The 12500-nt window shown below is 43.6% G+C and overlaps 2 protein-coding genes across 11 annotated transcripts in view; one reads left to right on the forward strand and one right to left on the reverse strand.

Annotated features, from left to right (window-relative positions):
- LOC126987588 (crustacyanin-A2 subunit-like) overlaps positions 1-12500 on the forward strand; it is a 102385-nt gene that overhangs the window by 18489 nt on the left and 71396 nt on the right. The gene's annotated exons all lie outside the window — the stretch shown is intronic.
- Positions 1-12500, reverse strand: part of LOC126987585 (probable phosphoserine aminotransferase) — a 111419-nt gene that overhangs the window by 8985 nt on the left and 89934 nt on the right. The window lies entirely within an intron of this gene.

Genomic DNA, 12500 nt, shown 5'->3' on the forward strand with positions numbered 1-12500 from the left:
AAGCAGACACAGACAGGCACACATAAAACAGACAGAGATAGCTGACGGACAAAGAAAAAACAAACAAAATATCAAACACTTCTGAGATTTTCTGAGCCGCGTCTTCCTCAATCTCCTTTTCAAAAATGTCCAAATCTCACGGTCTTTGATTTCTATCCCACAAAACAATGACTAGATATCTATTTCTGCTCCTTCCCTCGGTATTTGGTCACGTCCCATCTCTCTTCCTTCCTCGATCTTTCTCTATCAACGTTTCAAATATATAACCCCCAAACAGGAAAACATTAATAGAGTTTCTGTGTAAAGATTTGATGATTCGTTTCACCACCGTCATCCCAAACACGAGGTTGAAGATATTTTCTTTTTGTCGCGGAAGTACACGGATAGCCACACTTTCACGGGTTTCAAGTGTTCGACCGACGACATCCGGAGACATAAAGAAGTGAAAAATTAAAGTTTCACGGTTCCATGCACACACACACACACACACACACACACACACACACACACACACACACACACACACATCCCCTTCACACCCACACCCACACAAGCACGCACACACATGATCATTTAGGTACAGTTTCAAGTCTGCACGCCTAGCAATTTTCAACGCCTATTGTCACACCTCACGTTGCTTTGAGCCTAAAAATAAAAATAGGAGAGAAATAGACTAGCAGAAAACAAACAAAAGAACTCATACCGTTCCTCCCTCCCCCTAAAACACCTCCCTTCCCTTCCTTTTCCTTTTCCTCTTCCTCTTTTTCTTTCTTTTCATCTTCCTTTCTCGTTAATCTTCCTCTTTTTCATTTTCCTCTTCCACTTTTTCATTTTTCTTTTCCTCTTCCTCCTCCTATTCTTAATCTTCCACTTTTTTAATCTTTTTCTTCCTTCCTTTTCCTCTCCCTCTTCCTCAATCTTTCTCTTTTTCCTCTTCCTCCTCCTCCTCCTCCTCCACCCCCTTCCCCTTCCCTCCAGACACTAATCTCGTTCCCAACAGCCAACACAAACATCCAAGAATTTTCCACACCTTCCTACACGCTTCTTGCCGCGTTCCCACACCCGCCACACACCTGCACACCCCGCCAGCCGCCCACAGATTACACGCCTCACACCTTCTGCTGTCAAATATCAGTAATAAGAAACTTAATGGTGCCAGAACCCGAGTCAGGCCCGGCAGAACGACTTCCAGAATGACGCGGAGGAAGAGGCAGACTGGATGGGGTGATGAGGGAGTGAGGGGTTGATGAGGGGGTGAAGGAAGGAAGGTGTGTGTGTGTGTGTGTGTGTGTTGTAACCAGTGATTGGGACGGAACGAAGGGGAGGGGTCGGGGAGGCAGAGGCAGCGAGATACAGACTGTGATAAAAGGAGAGAGGAGCTAACTAACCTTGCCTTCCTTGCTCTCTATTGGGTTACTCGTCATATTGGGTCCCTCTTATTCCTTCCTAATTTCTGATGTTGTTACTGTAGTTTTTCCTCCTCCTCTAACTCTCTTCTAGTTTCTGATGTTGTTGGTGCAGTTCGTCCCCCTCCTCCTCCTCCTCCTCCTCCTCCTCCTCCTTTCTTCTCCGCCTTCTCCTTCTCCAGCTTGATTTTCATACCCACATTTTTTTTTTGTTTTGTTTTGTTTTTGAAGAAGAAGAAGAAGGCAAGAAGTAAAATAATAAATGAAAGAAGAAGAAGAAGAAGAAGAAGAAGAAGAAGAAGAAGAAGAAGAAGAAGAAGAAGAAGAACAAGAACAAGAACAAGTAGAAAAGATAAACAGTAGGAAAGAAAATAGGCCATAAAGAAGCAGAAAATAGGGAGGAAAAATATGAAAAAAAGAAATAGAAGAGGAGGAGGAGGATCGAACCTACTGCCTTATAATCGAACACCATCCCTTGGCATCATCAGAACCTCCTGCGCCTTACCGGCCACGATTCAAGCGCTAATTCCTATCATCATGCCCCGTCGCCAAAAACAGTTCTTCCCTCGACGCTGATGAGCCAAAAACGGAAAAAATAAACATGAGTAGAATATGTACATCCTGGTTTAAGTTGTTGTCTTATTTTTTTGTCCTCCAGGTGTGTCCTATCTGTTTGTTTACCTGTTTGTTTGTTTGTCTGTATACCTGTCTGTGTGTTTGTGTTCCTGTGTTGGTTTGTCTGAGTCTGTGTGTGTGTGTGTGTGTGTGTGTGTGTGTGTATAACGATCCACCTCGCCTCTTGTCTGTCTGTCTATGTGTATGTATGTATGTATGTATGTATGTATGTGTGTATGTATGTATGTGTGTGTGTATGTATATGTCTCTCTCAGAGGTGTGTTTATACCTGGTAAAAAAATTACAGGTGAGCTGACATCAAAAGAGTTTTGTGCGCGGCGAGACAAGCATTTTTTTTTTTTAACTTAATATCGAGTCTTGAAGAGAGGTGCCTGACCTGTTTCCTATGCATTTTACCCTCTCTCTCTCCCCTCCTCTCTTCTCTCTCTCTCTCTCTCTCTCTCATTCACAGACACAATTTTAATCTAATAAGTCCTTTGTTGAAAAGGAAGAAGGAAGGAAGGAAGGAAGGAAGGAAGGAAGGAGGAGGAGGAGAAGGAAGGAAGTTGGTGAAGGAAGGAAAGGAAGAGGAGGAGAAGGAGAATGAAGAACAGGATGAGGATGAGGATGATGATGATTAGGAGGAGGAGTGAGATGAGGAGGAGGAGAAGGAGGAGGAGGAGGAGGAGGCGGGGCCTGACAGAAGCTGGAGGCTGTCAACAGTAAACAGAAGGTGTTCTTGTGTGTTGATAAAGGGTTCATCTTCTTCTTTCTTCTTCTTCTTCTTCTTCTTCTTCTGTTTCTCCTTGTTTCTTCTTTTCCTTTTCTTCTTTCCTTTTCTTCTTTCTCTTTAACTTTCTCCTTTCTTATCTTTTTCTTCTTTTTTTCCTTTTTGTATTTTCTTCTTTTAGTCTTTTTCTTTGTCTTTCTTTTACTTCGTTTTTTTATCATCTTCCTCTTTCTTTTCTTCTTCCCTTATTAAACTTCTTTCTCTATTTTTGCTCCCTCATTTTTTTCTTGTTCGAGTTTTCTTGTTTTTCATCTTTTCCTTTTTCTCAGTTTTCTTCTTTTACATCATTTTTTCTCTCTTCCTCCTCCTCCTCCTCCTCCTCCTCCTCCTCCTCCTCCTTATTCTTATCTTTAGTTTTTTATTCTTACCATTTCCTCCTTCACCGTTGCATCTTCCTCGTTTAATTGTTCAATCTCTATTTCTCTTCCTCCTCCTCCTCTTTCTCTTTATCTCCTCCACTGATTTTGTTCATTTTCTGATCCATTTTCCCTTCGCCCAAGACCACAATCCTTTCCCTTCCTTCCTTCATTTTCCTCTTCTTCCCTTTTTCTTTCCGTTTTCTTCTTTTTCTATATGCTATTTCTTTTTTTTTTCCCTCCTCGTCTTTCCATCTTTTTAATCTCTTCCTTCTTCGTCTTTTCTTCTCTCTTTCTTTTTATTATTTTATTATCAATTATATTTCTACGATTAACTAACTTCTCTCAACTCTCTTTACTGTCTCATATCTTTACTTGCTTCTCTATCCATCTATCCATCCCTCTCTTCTTCCTTCCCTCCTCCTTTTTTCTATCTATCCATCAACCACAGAAATAGAGTGATTGGTGTGTCACTGAAAATCAAGATCTAATCAACAAACCAGTCAGTCAGTCAGATGGTCACTCAGTCTGTTGATCAGTCAGTCAGTTAGTCAGGAAGTTAGTCAGTCAATCAGGCATCCAGTCAGTCAGTCAGATCGCCACCCAATTAGCTGCTCAGTCAGTCGTTTAACCAGGCAATCATTCAGTCAGATATTCAGTCAACCAAGCAACCGGTCAGTCAGTCAATTCGTCACCCAATTAGCTGTTCAGTTAGTCATCTACTCAGTCAATTAGGCAACCAGTCAGTCAGTCAGATCGCCACCCAATTATCAGTTCAGTCAGTCGCTTAACCAGGCAATCATTCAGTCAGATATTCAGTCAACCAGGCAACCAGTCTATCAGCCATCTCGTCACCCAATTAGCTGCTCTATCAGTCTTTTAATCAGGCAAGAAGTCAGTCAGTCAACCCGTTACCCAGTCAGCTGTTCAGTCCATCAGCTAATCAGGCAATCATTTAGTCAACTATCTTCTTCCTCTTCTTCTTTTTCCATTTTTCTATGCCTTTTCTTCTTTCTCTTTTTCCTTTCTCCTTTCTTTTCTTTTTCTTCTTTTTTTTCCTTTTCGTCTTTTACTTATTTTATCCCTTTCCCTTTCCAGTTAATCAGGCAGCCAGTCCGTCCTTAAACCACAACGTTGATAGATGATTTAGAGAATTAATGAAGAGTTGATGAGATACAAGAATGCAAATTAAGATAAACTGGGCGTGATCTGTGTGTGTGTGTGTGTGTGTGTGTGTGTGTGTGTGTGTGTGTGTGTGTGTGTTTAACTGTAAAAAACAAACAAAAATATATTGACCCTCACTCTATTTTCCTCCCCATCTTCCTCCACCCTTCCTTATCTCCCTCTTTCTCTCCCTCCCTCCTTTCTTTTCACCTCAAGATCTGGTGATGATGGAGAGGAGAGGGAGAGAAAAATAAGGCTTAGGAGAGATAATGCCGATGATAAAACAAGGAAGACAAAAACGAACCTAAGTGATGGGAAGACCGATTTTAGAAGTAAGCTTGACTGTTTAAAAGAGAAAGAGAGGGAGAGAGAGAAAGATGAGGAGAGGAGAATTAGAAGAGAGTGAAGATAAAGAGGTGCAGGAGAAAGGGAAAGAAAGACGGAAACAGCAAAAGAAGAGGAAAGGAGAAGATAGGGAAAGATGTGTTAGAAGATGAAAGTGAAGAGGTGGAATATAAAGAAATTAGGGAGTATAGGAAAAAAAATAACGAGGTGGATAAGGAAATTGTTGACAAAGCAAAAGAGGAAAGAAAAGAGGAGACAGGGAAAGAAATATTACGAGCATAAAAATTAGTTAAAATAATAAAGAAGTAGAAATGAAGAAAGGCAGGAAAAGAGAAAGGAGAGAAAGAGTGTAGAAAAAAGAAGATAAAAGGGAGTGAAAAGGAAAGAGAAGAAGAGAATGACAAGAAGAAAGGAAGGATGAGAGATAAGAAAACCTGAAAATGAGAGAAGAAGAGAAGGAGGAGAAGGAGAACAGGAGGAAAGGAGGTCAATATAAGGGTGAAGATTTGAAGATTCAGGATAAGGGAGTAAGGCAAAGGACCAAAGGATGAGGAGTGAAGGGCTGGAAAGGAAGGAGGCTTAAGGACTCTGATAAGGGAAGTAAACAAGTCTACCTGTGCTGCGAGGCAAGAGAGCCAATTTAGCGATAACACAGGTAGGAGAGGAAGTCAGGTGAGCGAGAATCAGGCGGGCAGGTGAGCGGGGCGGGCGGACAGGTGGAAAATGAAGGTGTTGGTACTAGTGGGTGAATATATTAATTAGGGTGACGAGAAGAATGAGTTTACATGAGCTGGTAATGGATGTGAAGGTGACGGCAATGGTTTAGTTTTGGTTAAGTGTTTTTTTTTTTTTTTTTTTTTTTTTTAGACATAAAGGATATATTTTTTTTCTCTTTTTTTCCTTCCTTCCTTCCTTCCTTTCTTTTTCTTTCTTTCTTTCTCTTCCCCTTTTTTTCTCTCTCTCTATCTATTTAACTGTCTATCTGTCTCTTCCCTTCATTCTTTTTCTCCTTTCTTTCTCTTTTTCTTCCTTTCTTCCTCTTTTTTTCTCTCTCATTCACACACACACACACACACACACACACACACACACACACACACACACACACACACATTACTCCACCAACCCACATTTCTCATTATCATCCTCACCCCCTCCCCCTCAAACACACACAAAGAGAGGAATCAATTAGCTGAGTAATGAAGTCAGGCAAGGAGGTTCGGATTCTCCATTAAGGGTCTTCGGCGCTCGCTAATGGAGTCGGATCCTCTTTTAGGGCATTTAGTGTGTCTCGGGCAAGGTTGATTTATCGTCCCCGCGGCTCATTAATGCTTATTAGTGCCCCAGTGTTTGCCTGGCGTGATTCATCTTTGGTTTTCGCTTTGTTGTCGAGGAGGAGGAGGTGGTGGGGGGGGGTAGTTTTGGGGGTGGGGGTGGGGGTGGAGGTGGTGGTTGTGATAGTGGGGGTGGAGGTGGTGATTGAAGTAGTAGTAGTAGTAGTAGTAGTAGTAGTAGTAGTAGAAGCGATAGTTTGTGTTTGTTGTTGGTTTTATTGCTGTTGTTTTTGTTATTGATGTTGTTATTGTTGTTTGTAGTGTAGTGGTATTGTCGTTGTTGTTGTTGTTGTTGTTGTTTTGTAGCTAGTCCAATGTAAACGAGAGAACTAGATAGATAGATAAGTAGATAAACAGATAGAGATAGACAGAGAGAGATAAAGAAAGCGAGAGAGAGAAAGGGCAATGGGAAGGAGAGAGAGAGAAAAAGGGCAGGATGCGTATGTGGGGAGAGAAGGAGGGAGAACGAAGGAAGAAAGGAAGGAAAAAAAATGAAGGGGGGATAGAGAGAGAGAGAGGGAGAGAGCGAGAGACCAGGGGAGGGCGTGGCGGCTGGGGCAATGCTTTCAACTTTTAATTACAGCCGTCTCAGGTGGTCTGGGGGCGAGGGGACAGGTGTGGCAGGTGTGCTGGGACCGAGGACCGAGTGTGTGGCCTCATTAACCTGGGACTGAGGAAGGCGGAGCCGGAGAAAGTCTATGATATTGTTGTTATTATTGTGATTATTGATATTATTGTTATTTGCAGTAGTAGTAGTAGTAGTAGTAGTAGTAGTAGTAGCTATGGTTGCTGTTTTTGTTGTTGTAATATTGAAAGTAGAGATCAAACTAGCCTTTCCGTAACCCACAAAATGAAGAACTATACAAAATTTAAGAATACCATAATAACAATATAATTCAGCAAGCTAAAAGACGGAAAATTTAATAAAATATACAGGAAAAAAACACATGAAATACAAGATCAACTAAAACCTCAACACATGCGTAAAACAACGGAGTGGCGTACGATTCTTAAGCTGTCCTAACCAGTGGAAGAACTAACGATTGCAATCTGGTGGAGCGGGAGGGACTTAGGTGCGAAGGGATTGCAGGGTGGAACGGAGGAATGTCTAAAGGTGGAAGAGGAAATCAGGGGGTGCAGCGGCCCGGAGGCGAGGCAATGGCATTCGAAGGTGTAAAAACGAGGCGGGTATGGCAGTGCTACAGGAGGCCAGGTGGGCAGGTGCTACAATGTTACCTGAGTTACCTGAGGGTGAGAGAATAAGAAAAGGAGGCAACAAGATATAAATTGGTGGAAAGAAAAGAGGAAAGAGGTGGAAAAGAAAGACCTAAGGAAAAGAAAGAAAGACGTAAAGATAGAAAAACATAGATGAAAAGAAATTAGAAAAGGAGATGAAAAGACAGATGTAAGGGAAGAAGAAAAGAGGGAAAGAAAGAAATGGAAATGGAAAAAAATAATGAAAGATATGGAAAGAAAGACCCAGGGAAAAAAATAAAAGATAGGAAGAAAGATAGATGGAAAAAATTAAGAAAGAAAAGGAAAGAAGGAATGAGGTAAAGAAATGAATATAAACAGATGAAAAGATTTAGTGAAAAAGTAAATGAAAGAAGCCCCGAAGAAAATAAAGGAGAAAAAAGAGAAAAAAAGGATAAAGAAAGAAATATAAAGAGATAACGAAAAAAAATATAGATGAGAGATAGATGGAAATAAACAAATAGAGAAGAGAAGAAAGATGGAAGGAAAACGAAAAAGAAAAAAAGAAAAAAAGAAAATAGATGGAAAAAAACGAAAAAAAGATCAGAGAAAAGACAAAAAAAAAGAAAAAAAATATGGAAATAAAAAACTAGAAAGAAAAAAAAGATCGAAGAAAAAAAAAGAAAAGAAAGAAAATAAAGAAAGAAACCACAAAAGAAAAAAAAAAGAATGACAAAGAACTACACAACGGAAACACAATACAACATAATCAAGTTCATTTTCCCGACCAAGAGTAAAAGGATAATACACTAATTCTGAACACGCGCGCCCCTGCTCAGCCACGCCCCCCCCCCCCCCCCAGGCCCCTCCCCGCCCCCTCGTTGCTCCTGCCCCGGGGATCATCATAATAAGGCAAGCGTGCATACCTGGCCCCTAATTGCACGCTGGAGTCCATCTAATTACCTGGGTGAATATGGTGCTCTTCATTAGCTGGGTGGTTTTTTGTTGTTGTTTTTTGTTGTTTCTGTTGGAAGTCTTGCCATTAATTAGGTTTGTTTTTGTTTCGCCTCCGTCTCTCTCTCTCTCTCTCTCTCTCTCTCTCTCTCTCTCTCTCTCTCTCTCTCTCTCTCTCTCTGTGTGCGTGTGTGTGTGTGTGTGTGTGTGTGTGTGTGTGTGTGTGTGTGTGCGTGTGTGTGTGTTCCTGGCAGCTGCACCCACGACATAACACCTGACATACCTTGGGGCAGTCGACAAGTCAGACAAACAGACAAACAGACAGACAGACAGACAGACAGATGGACAGACAAGCGAAACAGACATGCAGAAAGAGACAAGCAAACACACACGGCTTCCTTCAGTTCCCGGAAAGAAAAAAAAGAAGAAAAACACACACACACGAGGTATCTGCACGTCAGGCTGTCATGGAGCTGCCCCCGTTTTTTTTTTCCCCTCAGGTACGTTTTTTGTGTGGCCAGGTGACAAGTTTGTGCTGCAAGAGATTGCTTTACTTTTTTCTACTTCCCTTCGTGCCCTCGCCGTGGACGGACAAACACAACGCTCCTTAGCAAACTCAAAATGCCAACACGAGTTTCCTTAACATACACAATAAAATCATTTTGTTATATAACTTCCTTTTCAGAAAACCACCACGGTGAGTAAATACACACACGACTGTCAGAAAAATAAGAAAAATGAAAACAAGAGAGCGCTTCAACGTCAACTCATATCCGTCAAAACGTCGCCGGGGAGACTATTTGACTTAACAAGGTCCTGACTATATGGATATCTGGAAGGAGAGCAAGAAAAGGGAGGGCTTTGTGTCACACGTGTAACCAGCCTTTCTTTAATAAGACAAACGTTGCATGAACAACTCAAAGGTTCTTCCGAGCACGTCTCCAAGCGGGCGCCTTTCCCATCCCAAGGAACTCCCAGCAGGATTCATCGATTCGCTCAAGCCACGAGATTTGTGGGCGCTAACTTGGCCTCCTTCACTTAAGGTTGTCTCTCACAGAAACAACCCGGTGAGCAGGGTCGGCTCCTGGGTAGCGTGCCACATGCCCGTATAGTCGAGTGTGCGTTGACGACAATGCCTGTAATCAGTCTCACGAAGTAATAGTCGATTTGAGACTGTCTTTCCAGGGATGCCCCATGACTGCAAAGGAACTTATTACCAAACACACCAGTTCGCCTCTTCAAGTCACAGTTCAGCGTCATGTCTCAAACATAAAGAAAGAAACGCAAGTTGGAAAGTTTTGTTTAGTCGGCGCAACATCTGTGGTCATATACCCGAGAGAGACAGAAGGGGAAGGAATTATAGGAGAAGGGAACAGACCCCAGGAGACGGGACACAACCCCCGATTAATACCTGGCACCCATTCACTGCTGGGTGGACAGGGGCGTAGGGTAGAAAGGGATCACAAACGACTTGAAGATCCTGATCCTTCTCCTTTTGCAGGCACAGACAACGCCGCCGTATGCTCGTGCTAAGAGACCATGACATCGTACGACAACCCATCCGCAGTAAGACATCTTGACGAGACCCACATTGTCCTGCACCGCGCTACCAAGGTTATGTGAAGTGTTCCAAGACCGCAGTGTCCTCGCCACGGGCATGAACAGACAGCACTGTTTTCACAAGCCTGCCTTAAAACTGGACACAGGAAACATGGCAAAGGGTAAAATCATCTGTTTCCCCATATCAAGAGGATCCTTTGACCAGCTAAAGATCAAAGGTAGCAGATGATGGCGGTGATGGCAGTGATGACGATGTTAAGTTAATAAGCTTCTCTTATGATAACCGGAACGAGACAAAAACTACCAGAATGAAAAAAAAAAAGGTCACTTGCTCCTGTCCCCGCCTAGAGGAGTCCAGACCAGCCTTTTACCTTTAGTCGCGATAAAACTTCTACTTTATTGTCAGGTTCCTGAGACCGTCTGCTATACTGCACGGAGGAAGAGGAGGAGGAGAAAGAAAAGGAGGAGGAGGAGGAAGATGAGAAAGGAGGAGGAGGACAAGAGACAAGGAGGAGAGGAAAAGGACGAACAACAACGAAGAGGAGGAGGATGAGAGAGAAGGAGGAGGAGGACAAGAAATGGAGGAGCAAGACAAGGAGGAGAGGAAAAGAAAGACGAACAACGAAGTGGAGGAGGAGAGAGAAGGAGGAGCAAGACAAGGAGAGGAAAAGAAAGACGAACAACGAAGAGGAGGAGGATGAGAGAGAAGGAAAAGGAAGACAAGGAGAGGAAAAGAAAGACGAACAACGAAAAGGAGAAGGAGAGAGAAGGAGAAGGAAGACAAGGAGAGGAAAAGAAGGACGAACAACGAAGAGGAGGAGAAGGAAGCTACACAAAAATATGACGCATAAAACAAGATAAAAAAAAGCAAGGGAACGAAGGAGGTAGCGGAGATGATGTCATGCTTACAGATACACCACCAACACCACGCACACCACACCCTCCCCCTCCCTCCTCCTCCTCCTCCTCTACCTTCCCCCTCTCCCATAAACAATCGAGCGTCGGCGTGCCTCCCAAGAACCGGCCAGACCACTCGCCACTTACCCCTTATCCAGCGCCCATCTTGAACACGTGCCCGGCGATTTGCATAATGTTGCATAGGGGCGGAGAGAGAGAGAGAGAGAGAGAGAGAGAGAGAGAGAGAGCAGTATAAAGAGACAGACAGACAGAATAATCGAGACAAAATTTGATATATAGATAAACAGACAAAGAGTAGCGATAAAATGTAAGTTGTCACAGAGAAAATAAATAATATAAAAAGTGAAATATGATCATAGGTGGACACACACACACACACACACACACACACACACACACACACACACACACACACACACACACACACACACGCACAATGACAGACAGGCAGACAAATAAGATAAGTACGGACAGAGACAACAGTGATGGAAATTCCGCCGCTCCCCGAGACGAACCGCGGCGAGCCTGTCCCGGGAAATTCCTGGTTACCGTACCGGCCACGCCTCGCCAGGCCCAGGTTCGACCCCCGCTCCCTTCCCGGATCCACCCTCACCCCCAAAGAACGATATTAATAGTAATGTGATATATTCATCGCTTTTCTATGATGCTGTATATAGAAAAACGACGCTGACAGAGACGATGCTGTGTTTCTAATTCTCCAAGTTAGTAAGCCATGCACGCACTGACGAACGAACGAAAGCCATGACCAAGTAGCCAAACCAAGACACAGTGCTAATCGGCCATAGTAAAGTTGGAAAGTTTCGTTTAGTCGGCGCAACATCTGTGGTCATATGCCGGAAAGAGACAGAAGGGGAAGGAATTATAGGAGACGGGACACAACCCCCGATTAATACCTGGTACACATTCACTGCTTGGTGGACAGGGGCGTAGGATATCGGAAAAGCCGCCCAAATTTTTCCACTCCGCCCGGGAATCGAACCCGGGCTCTCGATTGTGAGCCGAGTGTGCTAACCACTGCACCACGAAGCCCCCGCTAACCGGCCGTAACAAGGCACCAACTAACTCATGAAATAAATACAAATCAACTTTATAAATACGTAAATCAAGTCTCAATTAAATGAATAACTAGCTGACCAAAGATACCACACACTCATAAATTGTTGAACAGGAAAAAACGTTAATTGAACTTAATTAAAAAAAATATAGCAGTGCCATTCCCTAATATATTTTGAATAATTTTGATACAGTATGACACCGTTATATATATGTGTGTGTGTGTGTGTGTGTGTGTGTGTGTGTGTGTGTGTGTGTGTGTGTGTGTGTGTGTGTGTACATATATTCACACGTGTGCGTTCGTGAAAGCCTGGACACAGCCCCAGGATGAGCCACCTGGGCGGGGCAGACTAAGGTTACCGCCGCTAAACTTTCCGGCGTATCTGTACGTCTTGTGGTTTCCAGATGCTTGGAGGAGAGAAAGAGGAACCCGATCCCTCATTAGCGGAACCTCGGCGCCCTTCCTACCCTCCGAGGCCATTGCCCGCCCCAGTGCTGCCCTCGCCTCAGCGCCTAGCTTGCCTCCACCCCATCCATCCCGTCCCTCCGCCCCCCTTCCCTTCGCGGTCCAGACGGCAGCCGCCTCTTAAGATACCCGCGGTCACGTGTAACACAAGACCCAGGCAAGTGTTTCCTGCACGAGCCGAAGAAAAAGAAAGAGAGGGAAGGAGAGAGATAAAGAGCGGGCAGCTTAGCGGGGTAGGCCTAACTAATTTGCATAGGCTTCATTTGCATATATCTCTTGTCCCTCCTCTTCCCTCTCTTCTCCTCTTCCTCTCCATCTCCTTCC

This window comes from Eriocheir sinensis, chromosome 65 (assembly GCF_024679095.1).
Source record: "Eriocheir sinensis breed Jianghai 21 chromosome 65, ASM2467909v1, whole genome shotgun sequence".
NCBI lineage: Eukaryota > Metazoa > Arthropoda > Malacostraca > Decapoda > Varunidae > Eriocheir > Eriocheir sinensis.